The sequence below is a fragment of the Piliocolobus tephrosceles genome, chromosome 1, assembly GCF_002776525.5.
Source record: "Piliocolobus tephrosceles isolate RC106 chromosome 1, ASM277652v3, whole genome shotgun sequence".
Lineage (NCBI taxonomy): Eukaryota > Metazoa > Chordata > Mammalia > Primates > Cercopithecidae > Piliocolobus > Piliocolobus tephrosceles.
Window position 1 is genome coordinate 206,238,060 of NC_045434.1, and position 14,265 is coordinate 206,252,324.

The 14,265-nt window shown below is 49.7% G+C and overlaps 1 protein-coding gene and 1 long non-coding RNA gene across 3 annotated transcripts in view; one reads left to right on the forward strand and one right to left on the reverse strand.

Annotated features, from left to right (window-relative positions):
• Positions 1-14,265, forward strand: part of ZBTB17 (zinc finger and BTB domain containing 17) — a 35,528-nt gene that overhangs the window by 13,673 nt on the left and 7,590 nt on the right. The gene's annotated exons all lie outside the window — the stretch shown is intronic.
• Positions 8,944-13,607, reverse strand: LOC111527292. Its single transcript, XR_002726619.1, has 3 exons — positions 12,392-13,607; positions 10,768-11,910; positions 8,944-10,102 (listed from the first exon to the last, which is right to left on the reverse strand). It is a non-coding gene; the product is annotated as an uncharacterized LOC111527292 (long non-coding RNA).

Consider the following 14,265-nt stretch of genomic DNA (forward strand, 5'->3'; position numbering starts at 1 on the left):
GGCACCACAGCAGCTCTGGCCCTTACTCCCTTCGTGGCTGCTGTGGGTTAGGGTCTGTTTGCACGGGAAACAACCAGCCCGTGAGTTTCTCTTGCCAGTAACCTCCCCTGGAGTCTCGGCAGATGGAGCTGTTATTAGCAAGGCTGAGTTTCCTCTCTGCACACAGGGCACAGTTCCACCCACAGTCTCTTACCAGGACTCATAATTTTTATTTCATTTTATTTATTTTTTATTTTATTCAAGATAAGGTCTCGCACTGTCACCCAAGCTGGAGCGGCAGTGCCACAGTCTCAGCTTACTGCAGCCTCAACCTCCCAGGCTCAAGTGATCCTTCCACCTCAGCCTCCCAAGTAGCTGGGACCATAGACACATGCCACCATGCCCGGCTAAATTATTTTGGATTTTTTGTAGAGATGGGATCTCACCATGTTGCCCAGGCTGGTCTTCAACTCCTGAGCTCAGGCAGTCCTCCTGCCTCCGTCTCCCAGAGTGCTGAGATTAGAGGCATGAGCCACCTCTCCCGGTTTACTGATAAAGCATATATATTAACATAGTAAAATATACTTCTTCACTGGGACCCCACCCCCTGTCATCACTAGCTGTGCCTCCCTCTCCATCCCATTCCCCTCACTTCCCTGGTCTTATTAGGACCAGGAGCCAGGCCACATTTGGGGGTGGTCTCCAAGTTTCTCTCAGAAGTTTGCACTTCAAAGCGGCTGGTGGGAAACCACCCAGGGTTGCAAGCCTTCCGTTTCAAGGCTTGGCCTGGGAGCAGCTTTGCTGATTCATCGCAGCCGGAGGCGGTAGGGATTTCAGGGGCTGGAGGTCAGCCCCACTGTTTGTTGAAGGGGAGCCCTGTGCCCCTGAGCCTCTCCTAATCCTTACTGGGCTGCTTCTAAAAACTCTGCTGTAGGACAGCACTTCTGCATCCAGATTGAGAAGCCCAGCAGTTTTTCAACATCACTGGAAACTGAGACATTGAGTCTTGACCACTGATTATCGAGCCCCAACTTAAGGCTTTGGGATCCCCAAAATATTCCTCTAAAATATTCTCTTACTCATTGAGTTTTTTCCCAGTGAAGTTTTATAGAATCTTAGCTTAATCCTATTTGGAATAAGAAATATAAAATCTGATGTTGGCTTCTGCCATATGTATTTCACAGTTGGTGTTCATGTCCTATACAGTTCATGTTCATAGTTGGAAATCTTAAAGATAATACTGTAGGGAAAGTTTTAAGTGGAAAAAATCTGCTAACTGCTAGGTAAATGCCTCATTTTAATTGTCACACTGCATCTGTTATACTTCGAATGCATGGCAGTCTCATTAATGATATCATTCATTCATTTATGCAGCATTTCTTAAATCTTTTTTCTTTTTTCGAGATGGGGGGGTCTCACTCTGTTGTCCAGGCTGGAGTGCAGTGGTGCAATCACTGCTCACTGCAGCCTCGACCTTGTGGGCTTAGGTGATCCTCCCGCCTCAGCCTCCCAAGTAGCTGGGACCACAGGCACGCACCAGCACACCTGGCTAGTTTTTGTATTTTTTTGTGGAGATGGGGTCTCGCTATGTTGCCCAGGCTGAAGCATGTATTACATCTTATCACTACAAGGGACCTTGGCAATTACCTAATCCTAATGAGGATACAAACCCAGAAAAAGTCAGTCACACTTGAAGAGCCTATACTACATGGAAGTCCAGCTATATCCATTTCCAGTTCATACTTAACCTGCTTTTTTCTTTTGGCTTGAATTCTTGATCTTAAAGAGTATCATGGGGCATCTAGCCCTTCCCTTGTGATTGTCATGTTCTTCTTCCTCAATGAAAGCCTCTTTGCTTCTGCAGTCCTTGTGTCCTTTGTAGAAAGAAGGTGGCGGTTACCATCAAGTATTAAGCATTTATGCCTTTCATTCTGATTCCTATCAAGTGGAGTAAGCATTGCAGTGTGTGGGGCCTTTTCCTTTTTTCAGGTTGAAACTTCATGGGTGCCTGGATTACTGATGAGATTTTTTTTTTTTAATTTTTTTTTTTTTTATTATACTTTTAAGTTCTAGGGTACATGTGCATAACGTGCCGGTTTGTTACATATGTATACTTGTGCCATGTTGGTGTGCTGCACCCATCAACTCGTCAGCACCCATCAATTCATCATTTATATCAGGTATAACTCCCAATGCAATCCCGCCCCCCTCCCCCCTCCCCATGATAGGCCCCGATGTGTGATGTTCCCCTTCCCGAGTCCAGGTGATGTCATTGTTCAGTTTCCACCTATGAGTGAGAACATGCGGTGTTTGGTTTTCTGTTCTTGTGATAGTTTGCTAAGAATGATGGTTTCCAGCTGCATCCATGTCCCTACAAAGGACGCAAACTCATCCTTTTTTATGGCTGCATAATATTCCATGGTGTATATGTGCCACATTTTCTTAATCCAGTCTGTCACAGACGGACATTTGGGTTGATTCCAAGTCTTTGCTATTGTGAATAGTGCCGCAATAAACATACGTGTGCATGTGTCTTTATAGCAGCATGATTTATAATCCTTTGGGTATGTATATACCCAGTAGTGGGATGGCTGGGTCATATGGTACATCTAGATCTAGATCCTTGAGGAATCGCCATACTGTTTTCCATAATGGTTGAACTAGTTTACAATCCCACCAACAGTGTAAAAAGTGTTCCTATTTCTCCACATCCTCTCCAGCACCTGTTGTTTCCTGACTTTTGAATGATTGCCATTCTAACTGGTGTGAGATGGTATCTCATTGTGGTTTTGACTTGCATTTCTCTGATGGCCAGTGATGATGAGCATTTTTTCATGTGTCTGTTGGCTGTATGAATGTCTTCTTTTGAGAAATGTCTGTTCATATCCTTTGCCCACTTTTTGATGGGGTTGTTTGTTTTTTTTTCTTGTAAATTTGTTTGAGTTCTTTGTAGATTCTGGATATTAGCCCTTTGTCAGATGAGTAGATTGCAAAAATTTTCTCCCATTCTGTACTGATGAGATTTTTACATCCATTTTTGGAAGATAGGACAAGGATGACAGCATTGGGCTGTGTTTTTTCTATATATTTTTTTTCTTTTTTAAAAAATTAAAAACAATTTCAAGCCAAATGTTTTCTATAATTTATCAGCCTTGCTGGCATGGGTTTATGTGTAATGATAAAATGATGGCGGCCAGCAGTAGCTTTATGAAGAAGAAATTTTGCCATCATCTCTATTTTACAGAAGAGGAATTGAGGTACAGAGATTCAAGTACTCCTGCCTGAGGCACTTAACTAGCTTTGGCTGGATTCCAGGGTAGGAGTGTTTTAACTGGGTCCTGGGAGTAGCAAGCCCCCCACAGTTGCATGTTGAATTGTGTGTGGGTGTGTCCCAGGGAGAAGGACTTGAGTTTCATCGCAGTGTCAGGGGGCTTCCTCTGGATTTGAACACGAGAGCCCCAGCTGCTGTGCTAGGGGCGTCCCCTCAAGGAATTTTTGCTCATATTGTTTTCCTGAGTAATACATTGATTCTCTGTGCACATTACCATAATTTTCCATTTCCCTCATGAGACATTTTTTCCTTTGAGAAGTTTTCAGTCACCAGATCTTGTAGAAAATGTCTTAAAGATTTTATGGTAGATAGAAATAAAGGACTTAGGTCTCTGACTTTGCAGCCTTTTATTTTCTTTCTTTCCTGTCTTTTTTATTTTTACTTTTTGACAGAGTTTTGCTCTGTTGCCTATGCCGGAGTGCAGTGGTATGATCATAGCTCGCTGCAGCCTCAAAACTCCTGGGCTTAGGCGATCCGCCCACCTCAGCCTCCTAGATAGCTGGGACCTCCCTTCCCTCCCTCTCCTCCCTCTCCTTTCTCCTTCCCTCCATCTCCTCTCTCCCTCTCCTCCCTCCTTCCCTTCCCTCTTCCTTCTTTCCTTCCTCCCCTCCTCTTTTTCTCTCCATTCTTCTTCAGCTTTCTCGGTTTTAATTTTTTAATAGATAGTGTTTACAAGTGGTGAACAATACAGAAAGGATATATTGTGAAAAGTTCAGCTCCTTCCCCACTTCCCCTGCTCCCCTGAGGGGCTTCTCATTACCAGTTTCATGTATACCCTACAGAAATGTGGACGTTGTCTTTTAAAAATAAGTAAGATGTCTACATTCTTAGCCTGGGCTTATAGTTTTGGATAAATGGCATGGCCCACCTTCCACTGGGAAGGGTCAGATACTAAATTTTAAGAGACTTTGAGCTACTCCAAGAAGAGATGCTTAAAACTTTTAGAGGATTTAACAGTATTTAGTGGGAGGGTCATTTGTGCAGGCTGCCAGAAAGAATCGTGTGTGTTGGATTCTTGGCACCAGCCAAACCCTTCTAGGGCCACCTGGGGGTGATATCATCCCATTTTTCCCATCCCAAGGATCCAGCCTTCATCTTCCCCTTTCAAGGTGCAGTGTGGCTCCTGACTGCCAAGGTTGTCACTGAGTCCTGGTGTGGTGGTCCCAGCCCAAGTGCCTAGTCCCAGCCTGGCCGTCCGGCTGTTTCCCATCACTTTGTCCCCTCCTTTCTCTTGTGTGCTGGGGCAGGATCCCCCTTCTCCCCCGGCCCCGCAGCTGTCATTGCTTATGCTGTCCCCTGCCCAAATGTCTTTCTTGCCTTTGTCTGTCTTTAGGTGTGGTCACATCCTCCCAGGCTGGCACTCGGCAGCACCCATTCAGCACTCATCACACTGTCCTTCTTCCCCAGTGAAGGCTGAGGGGCTGGGGCTCAGAGCCAGCCTTATCCCAGGGCCCCGGGCACTTTGCAGTGGACTTTGAAGTAAACATCCACTCCACCATCCCCTCAGCCCACCAATTATGGAGACTGGACCCCCGAATCCTTCTATATTGAACTTGAGTTCCCAGGCCTTCTGCCCTAAGCTGCACCGTAACAAAGGCCTGACGGTGGAAGCCTGCAGCCGGAGAGAAGCAACACCTGCGCACTTTTCTGTCGTACTGGACCAGGCTGCGGCTCCGTTGGCTTCCGTCCGCCGCCCTCCCAAGGCTGTGGCCAGCTGCTGTCCTCTCTGGCAGGAGCCCTGTGCTGCCCTGGTACGGAGAGGCCACTTGGGTTTGTTTTTGTTTTATTAGTTCATCATTTCCCTTTTGTTTTAACTGTGTCAGTCACAGAGCTGTGTTAGAGAAGTAATATCTAATTCCACTTTTGCCAGTATTTGGGCAACACTTCCTATCTGCTTGTTGTCTCACTGAACACTCGTATTTATGGTGGTTTTCCTGTTTTACAGGTGAGCAGTTTAAAACTCAGAGATTGCTTGCCTGAGGTCACTGTGTTCAGTTTGGAGCTGGGATTCTGAGTCCATTGGTTTCTTCTCTTGTTTATCCAATACCTGCTTCCATGGATATCTTGTTCCACCTTGTGGCTTTAATTACCGTCTCTACAAGACATCTCAGCTGTAATTGGCCAGAACAGAACTCCGATTCCCCCCACGGAATTTCCTCCTGCCACTCCTCCTGTCTGGAAGTGGCACCGCCACTGGGCCAGTGTCTCCGGGCACAGATCTTAGTGTCATCCTTGACTCCTTTCCTTCTGTCACAACACACATCTGCTTGATCAGCTCTGCCAAAACATATTCCTAATCTGACCGCTTCTCACCTGTTTCCTACCTCCTTGGTGAGGCCACTGCTATCTCTTCTCTACTGTAGTAGCCTAACTGGGGCCCCCGCTAAGCCTTCTTGCCATCTGTCTGTGCACTGCAGTCAGAGGGCCTTTTAGGAGCCTCACTCTTCTGCTCTTTTCTGTCACTCTTCGTCACTCCCAAGGCATCCCAGTGCACTTAGAAGAAATCCAGAGTCCGCTGAGTCCCTGCGAGCCTGGGCGAGCTCAGCCCCCACTGCTCTCATTCTCGCGCACACACACCAGCCAGACACACCGGCCCCTGTGCCACACACCTCCTCCTCTCCAGACACACCGGCCCCTGTGCCAAGGTCATGCCCGCCTCAGGGATTTTGCATCTGCTCTTCCTCGTGTCTGTAATGGTCCCTGGGCATACGTGGCCTGGCTCACTCTTACACCTCATTCAGGTTTTTGCTTAAATGCCACCTCCTCTGAGGTCTCCCTTGCCTCCTTTCTTTTTCTTTCTTTCTTTTATTTTTTTCTTTTTTGAGAAGGAGTCTCTCACTGTCACCCAGGCTGGAATACAGTGGTGCGATCTCAGCTCACTGCAACCTCAGCCTCCCAGGTTCAAGCAATTCTTCTGCCTCAGCCTCTTGAGTAGCTGGGATCGCAGGTACCCACCACCATGCCCAGCTAATTTTTTGTATTTTTAGTAGAGGTGGGGTTTCACTATGTCGGCCAGGCTGGTCTTGAACTCCTGACCTCGTGATCCACCCGCCTCAGCCTCCCAAAGTGCTGGGATTATAGGCGTGAGCCACTGCACCCGGCCGCCTCCTTTCTTAAATAGTAAACAGCCCCTGCCTCTCGATCTGCTCAGCTTGCTTTAGTTTCTCCACAGCACTTGGTAGCTGCCATTGTTTATTATACCCATGTATTACCTGTCTTCCCCACTCGGTTCGAAGCTCTAACATAGTACCTAGGACAAACACAAGGTAGACTCACTCATTAGACATTTGTGAAATTCATTAGTCTTCTCTCTATATGTATGTTTCCTAATTTATAGGCTGAACACCCCTAAATGGCAATCAATAATTATGAGCCGATGAGCAGCTGTATCACCCACTGATTTTCTCTATATTGGGGAAATTTGTTATCCATGTACATAGAATTGTTGCTCAAATGCCTTTGTGATTGATAGAATGGGCATTCACTTTTTCATAGTGGCTTTTGTCTATTTTCTCAGTTAACAAGTTGTACCAGAAGTACAGCTGTCATTTCATAAGGGTCTAGGAAATACTTTGACATTGAGTTAGTCATTCTCAAAAAGGCCAGAGATCTCTGCTCTCAACCGGCCTATTCCCCACTTGATCTGTAACCACTTGAGAGCAGGGTTCTGGGTAAGGTGCTATAAACAGCTGTAAGGAAGAAATAAGTAGCCCCACCTTGCAGTGAGTTTATTAAACTGGTAGGAGAGAGGGGGTGACACATTGTATCATTTAAGGCAGTGTCAGTGCTGTTGCTTGACACTCGGGAAGTATTTGTGGCTAATGGGTGTGTGTGCCTTGGGGAATGATCAGGTACTGCCCAAGTCCCACATGTCGTGATTTTGTCTTTTTGGCAGGAAGGCCACTTAATTTACCGTGTTGAGCTTCACAAGTCCCTGGAGCGCATACCAGCGTAGCGGATTCTAAGCTGGCCTGGGCTGCTGGAATCCTGGACAGCTCTTTTTCAGGGCCTGCCAGCCTTCCCTTTCATGCATAGTCCTAGAGCAGTGGGGTCCATCAGGGATCAGGCAGGGGGGTGTCTGCCCCCTCAAAAGTGTGGCTAAACTTTTGTTGTTGATGTTGATAGGGTCTCCCTCTGTCACCTAGGCTGGAGTGCAGTGGTGCAGTCATAGCTCACGCCCAGCTAATATTTTAATTTTTATTTTGTAGAGATGGGGTCTCACTATGTTGCCCAGGCTGGTCTCAAGTTTCTGGCCTCAAGTGATCCTCCAGCCTCGGCCTCCCCAAGTACTAGAATTACAGGTGTGAGCCATTGCACCTGGCCTAAATCTGAAAGATAGCGGTAGTTGTTTTTTTTTTTTTTTTTTTTTTTTTTTTTGAGACGGAGTCTCGCTCTGTCACCCGGGCTGGAGTGCAGTGGCCGGATCTCAGCTCACTGCAAGCTCCGCCTCCCGGGTTTACGCCATTCTCCTGCCTCAGCCTCCCGAGTAGCTGGGACTACAGGCGCCCGCCACCTCGCCCGGCTAGTTTTTTGTATTTTTTAGTAGAGACGGGGTTTCACCGTGTTAGCCAGGATGGTCTCGATCTCCTGACCTCGTGATCCGCCCGTCTCGGCCTCCCAAAGTGCTGGGATTACAGGCTTGAGCCACCGCGCCCGGCCGATAGCGGTAGTTGTATAGTTTGAAAAGCAAAGTCAGCATTGTAATTTCATTTTGTATTTACACATTTTTAAGATTTAAAAAAAATCCTTTTTTTTTTTTTTTTTTTTTTATCATACATACAAAGTTCTGAAAATACTACCGAACCTTGGCTGTTGGGAGTGTGTAGAGATAGCAGTGATTCTTAAGCTCGGAATGGGCACTCTCCAGTGGAAATACCAGAATTAGGTTGTCGGGAGGGGCCAAGATGTATATGTTTATCTAAAGGAGAAAGTGATTTTAGAAGTTTGAGAAATCCAATCTTAATACAAGAAGAGTGTGTGCTGGGTGAGGAGGAAGGTGCCAGCAGGGTTGGTTTTGTTCATCTTTGCTTTTCTGCCATCCCTTGCACTCAAAGGAATGTGTTGTCAAACTGGGGTGGTTGGTGGGGTTGGGCAGGTAGGTTTCATGCTCACAAGCCTGGCCTGGTGTGAACTTCCATTTTCTTGGAAGTTTTCATTTGTTTGTTTGTTTTTGGAGATAGAGTCTCACTCTGTCACCCAGGCTGGAGTGCAGTGGTGTGATCTTGGCTCACTGTTAACTCTGCCTCCCGGGTTCAAGTGATTCTCCTGCCTCAGCCTTTTGAGTAGCTGGGACTATAGACGCGCACCACCACACCTGGCTAATTTTTGTATTTTCAGTAGAAATGGGGTTTTGCCATGTTGGCCAGGCTGGCCTCAAACTCCTGACCTCAAGTGATCCACCAGCCTTGGCCTCCCAAAGTGCTGGGATTATAGGCGTGAGCCACCGCGCCTGGCCAGAAGTTGTTTGTTTGTTTTTTTTGAGACAGGGTCTTGCTCCATCACCCAGGCTGGAGTGCAGTGGCACAATCACAGCTCACTGCAGCCTCGACCTCCTAGGCTTAATCTATCCTCCTCTCTCAGCCTCCTGAGTAGCTGGTACCACAGGTGTGTGCCACCACACTCGGGTAGTTTTTTAATTTCTTTTGTAGAGACAGGGTTGTACCATGTTGCCTAGGCTGGTTTCAAACCTCCCACAGTCCTCCTGCCTTGGCCTCCTAAAGTGCTGGGATTACAGGCGTGAGCCATTGTACCTGGCTCCTTTGGAAGTTTATGTTGATCCACCTGTATTTCTAGAAAATCAAGAATGCTGAGCAACTGGAAGCCAAATGGTGATCCTTCTCACGTGCCCTTAGGTTCCTCAAGCACCTGGGCACGAGATGGCTCATGACAAGGCTCATAGCTGGGTGCAGCTTATTCTGGGAGCCGGGGACTGTTGTTTGTGAAGATCAGTGTCTCCCTATGGTAGGCCAGTTGCTTCCTGGCTTAATGGCTTCCCTTTGAGGCAGTGTGGAAACCCTGCAGGTAGTTTAGTGCACACTAATAACCTGGGTAACATTTCATGTTTGACAGGTGTCCATTTGACTCTGAGATGGAGCTGTGCTCTCTGGGGCCACTTAGCGCTCTGGGCCTGCACTCCAGCCTTCGCCTTGGAGCACCCTTGGAGTTTAACAGAACAGTTGTTCAATATAAAGTGCCTCCTGGCAGAGACAATAGCTCTAGATGTCTCTCCACTCAGTGCCCCTCCCGTCACTTCCTCCCTCTCTTCATGCTAATTGTGCTCTGGGATTTTTCCAGATTGCATTTAGGAGTAATGGGTTATGATTACAACCTCTTAACAAGGTCAAGTCACCACATGGTTTTGAAACACACCCAGTGTGCCCAGCATAAAGGGGTATATAGAAACCATCTGATAAAGTCTTTGGCCTAAAAAAACAGAACTATCGTGCATCTGTGCTTCCTGGTCACAGCAGTTTGCTGCATGCTCACGACGTGCCGGGCACTGTACCAGGCCTTGACATGTGTTACTGAATTTAATCCTGTCACAAAGGAAGTCATACCCTTAGCCCCATTGGCCATTGGAGAAGCTTTGCTGGAGATCACCTGCGAGTGGCTGGTGGAACCTGGATCCAGATCCTGCTTGGCCTGTCCCGGGAAGCTCTGCTGCTTCCACGGGGCTCAGCTGCCACTGGAATCCCTGCGTCGTGGAGGCAGCAATGTGGAACTTGGTACCAGAGTGGATTTCATGGCCCAAACAGAAACCTTTCTTACTCAGCAGCCTATGGTGCTTTGGAACTGCAAGACAGATGCAATGGGTTGTGCTTTCTGGGGCCAGCCCTCCTGAATCCTACCCACAGGAGCCTCGGTGGTTCTCTTAGCTCCTCTGACCGTCGCTGCCATGCTGGGCCTCAAGGCAGCCCTGGTGAGCATGGCCAGGAGTGTGGTTGGGAGCAACCCAGCCTTGGCCTGCACACTCCGTGCCATGACTGGATCAAATCTGGCAACTGAATCTCACTTTTTCTACTAAAATTTTTGAAAAATGACTGGGTGCAGTGGCTCACACCTGTAATCCCAGCACTTTAGAAGGCCAAGGTAGGCAGATTGCTTGAGCTCAGGAGTTTGAGACCAGCCTGGGCAACATAGTGAAACCCTGCCTCTACAAAAAAATAATAATTTTTTTTTAAAAAATTGAAATAGTTTTCATGTAAATGTACATGAAATATACACGTTTAGTTTAAGTAATAAATCCAGGGGCCTCCAAGTAAAGAAAGAGAACTCTTCCAGGATCTCAGAAGTCCCCTGCTTACCCTCCCCCGTCCAGGGAGAACCATCATCCTGAACCTTTGGCTTAATCACTTCCTTTTCTTTATAGTTTTACCGTCTGTCTCCTATCTCTTGCTGCACAGCACACCACCCCAAAACCCAGTGGCATAAGTCATCAGTGAGTCAGTATTTCTTACCGTTTTATGGATGAACGGGCAGTCGCTTGCTCCGAGCTGTTGGCTGAGGCCGTGCGTGCAACAGCGAGCAGCTGGGCTGGGAGGTCCAGGGAAGTGTCCCTCGCCACACAGCGCTGGTGCTGTCAGAGGCCTCTCTGCTGTTCTCCGCGTGCCCTCTCCCCAGAGCCCCTCCGTGTGTTTCCCACTCACACGGGAGCCTGGACTTTCCTCCAGCTCGGTGACTGGGTTCCCAGGAGCCAGAGCAGGATCTTCCAGGCTTCTTTAGGTTTAGGTCTGGAATCGGCACAGTCCCTGCATCCTGATGGTCAGAGTCGTCACTGGGCCATCCAGATTCCAATGGAAGGGAAAGAGACAGCGTCTCTCCATGGGAGGCTTGGTGGCCCTGGCAGGGGAAGAACTGCTGGCCATCCTGAGAGGGGCCCTACATCGTCCACGTCTGTTCCGCCGTGTCAGTTCCGCTGCGTCCGTTCCGCTGTGTCAGTGTGCTTGTCCGGACTCACACTGCAGGTGTCCTCAGTGCCTCACTTTTTTGTTCCTCAGTGAATTCCTTGTGAAGGAGCCCAGGGCTCTGTGTCCAGCTAAGCTTTTGGTCATCAGGACAGCCTCCCAGCTCTGACACCCGAGGTCAGAGAGGAAAACTGAGTGACTGGAGGTGTTGGGAAAAGGTGCCCGATTGCAGCCAAGACTTTGTGAGGGGGTGGTCAGGTCAGTCTGCATCTAAAATGAGGACTCTGGGCTGCTGGGCTCTGTGGTCTTGTTCTGTTGGCGTTTTCCGTGGGTCTAAGGTTTTCGGATCTTCCTTAGAAGTCGCTTTAACTAGTGCCCGTATTTATCACCCGTCACGTGAGATGAAGTAAAGACCACAGACCTTGACACTTGTGCTTGAGTGATGGTCACCGTATTCCAAGGGTGGGGTGGGGGCAGGCTGCCTGGTGGGAACAGTATTTCTTCACCGTCTGTGCCCGCACAGGTGATGGGGAGCAGCTGGCTGTTGATCTGATTACTGTGGTTAGCGTCTCCTCAGACAGCACGTCCTAGCATGTACTTGGGAGGCGATATGCTCCTAGGACCCGCACGCCCCTTCGCTCCCAGACCCTCTTCCTGTGTCCATCCAAGCTTAGCCATCCTGCTGGGTTCCTGTCACTGAGGAACAGATAAGAGAGGAACTAGGACACAGGCTGGTGATCCCTCCAGAGCAGTTCACGTGGGTTGGAGGTGGGGGACTGCCTAGTTCTAGCTCAGCCCCTCTGAGGGAAGGACCCAGCTGGCCATACCTCCCATCTCACCACAGGCCTTAGAGAGGGGCTGTTCGAGCTTCCCGGCTGGGGAACAGCCTGGGGGACCCTGAGCTCCACTTGCCCCATGAGGGTGCGGCTCGGGTTGTAAAGTCCACGGTGACACAGTTCTGCGGGTGACACCATTTAGCACTTGGTCTGCCCCCTCCTGGCCCCCTCGAGCTGCTCTTGCACCCCTGGGAGGCCAGTCCCAGATCGTACTAGTAAGTGCATTTCAGCTGCCGCTGATCTCTCTGTGGGTACAGGGCCCCTCCCTCCCTCCCTCCCTTACTTCCTTCCCCTCTCCTTTCCTTCCCTTACTTTGCCCATCTTCACTTCTTCCTCCCTACCTCTTAGCATCTCTCCTGTTTTCTTCCCTTTTGGTGCATGTCTCTGTTGGAGCGGCCTCAGAGGATTACAGACGCCTCTGTTTCTCCTCCTAACACCCATGTGTGGGAGGAGCCCACTTCTGGGTGGGCATCTTGCATTGGAAAAGTGAACGTTGCTCATGGGCACACAGCTGCTCTCTTGGCTGGTGGTGGTATGTCCTCAGGGCCTTTACTATTTTATTATCTAGCAAATGTGTCTTATCTAATCTATTGAGCTTATCCATCCATCCATCCATCCATCCATCCATCCATCCATCCAGTCCCAGGACAGCTGTATGGCCGGGCGGGGCTGTGCTTGCCAGGAAGCCCCAGGGCACATGGCCACAGGGAGGCTCATCTCAGACTTGGGCCCAGACAGGTGGATTGATCCTGTCCCTCCCCTTGGCTAGGAGTCTTCTCACTTGTCTCTTCCTGGCAGGTCAGATGGTTTTCCTGCTAGAGGGTTGTCTGTACCTCTGGGGGTTCAGCTGATGCTCCCCAGGTTGTTTTAGCACCTGGGTGGCTTAAGTTTCAGGTTGGCTCCTGGGGAAGGTGAGGAAGCCGGGCACACAGCCAGGAGAGAAGGGTTGGGCCTCACTTGCAAGTTCCAGATGGGCTGCTTCTGAAGCCAGTTGAGGATTTTGCCCTGTGTGGGCCCTGGTATTCCCCTCTTCTGCACTTGGGGCTCCTGGGTATGTAGGGGATGACTAGCAATTGAGGCCCAGGGCTTGCCACCCACACACCTGTGTGCTCGCGTGACCTTTTCCACAGCCAGGAGAAGACAGCTCTAGGGTTGACGTGGCCTGGGCCCACCTCGCCCCTACCTTTGGTTCCTTCTGCACCCACATTGCCCTTTGTGCCCTTGAAGTCTTGATCCACAAGCTGGACATTGGTGCCTCCCCACGTCCAGTGCATAGGAGCAGCACAGCCACGATTCTCCCTTGTGTTCCTTCAGGTCACAGATGGGAACCTGCTGCTTCCAGGGACCGAGAACAGGAAAGAAAGGCCTCTATGCTATGCTCCAGGTGGCCGTGGGCTGCTGCCAGCCACTTGGCTTTGGTGCGGGGCCAGCTGCCCCAGGGCCTTACCTCCTGATTGCGGAGCTGGCCCTGGCTCTCCAGTGCTTACACTTAGGGCTCTAGCCACAGCCATTTAGGAATGTCACTGGGAGAGCCGAAGCTGGGGCGGAGATGTTTGGGGGAGGAAACGGCCGTTTCTGGGTCTCCGGCAGCAGCTGCAGTGCTAAACTTGTGGCTCAGAGGCTGGTGCGCTGTGGCTCATGCCCGTTGTCACTGCCACGCACCCCATTATTTGTTGCGTCACTTCCCCCACCTCAGCAGATACCCCCACTTGTGAAAAGTTTCCAGACATCACATGGCAGGGGGCCTTGGCGCCCTTCAAGGCCGACCTGTGCTGGTGTGAGAGGTGTGGCTTCCCCTGCAACTCATCACAGCCCAACAGCCATGCATGGCCACGGCAGCTTCAGAGCTGCCGCGGTGATTCACCCCCAAGATGCTGATGTCACAGGGGAGCGCCCAAGCTGGGGCAGAGCTGCCGAAACTGGGGGCAGAGAGCCTCAAAGTGTCCCTCTCAGCTGCCCAGAAGCAGGGATCCAGCCCCGTGCCAACTCAGGCCTCAGAGAAGAGGAGCAGGCAGAGAACTCACTACCCCTTAGCAGATCCTGGGCCAGGGCGTGACAGCCGTGCCCAGTTGAATATGTCTAATGTGGCCCCAGACAGTGGGTGTTGACTTTTCTCTTCAAACATTCTGAAATGGGTTCTTTCTAGAAAAGAGGGCCTGCTTATTTTCCCTAGACAATTGCTGATATTGACGCCGACTCTGGGTGGTGGTGGGGC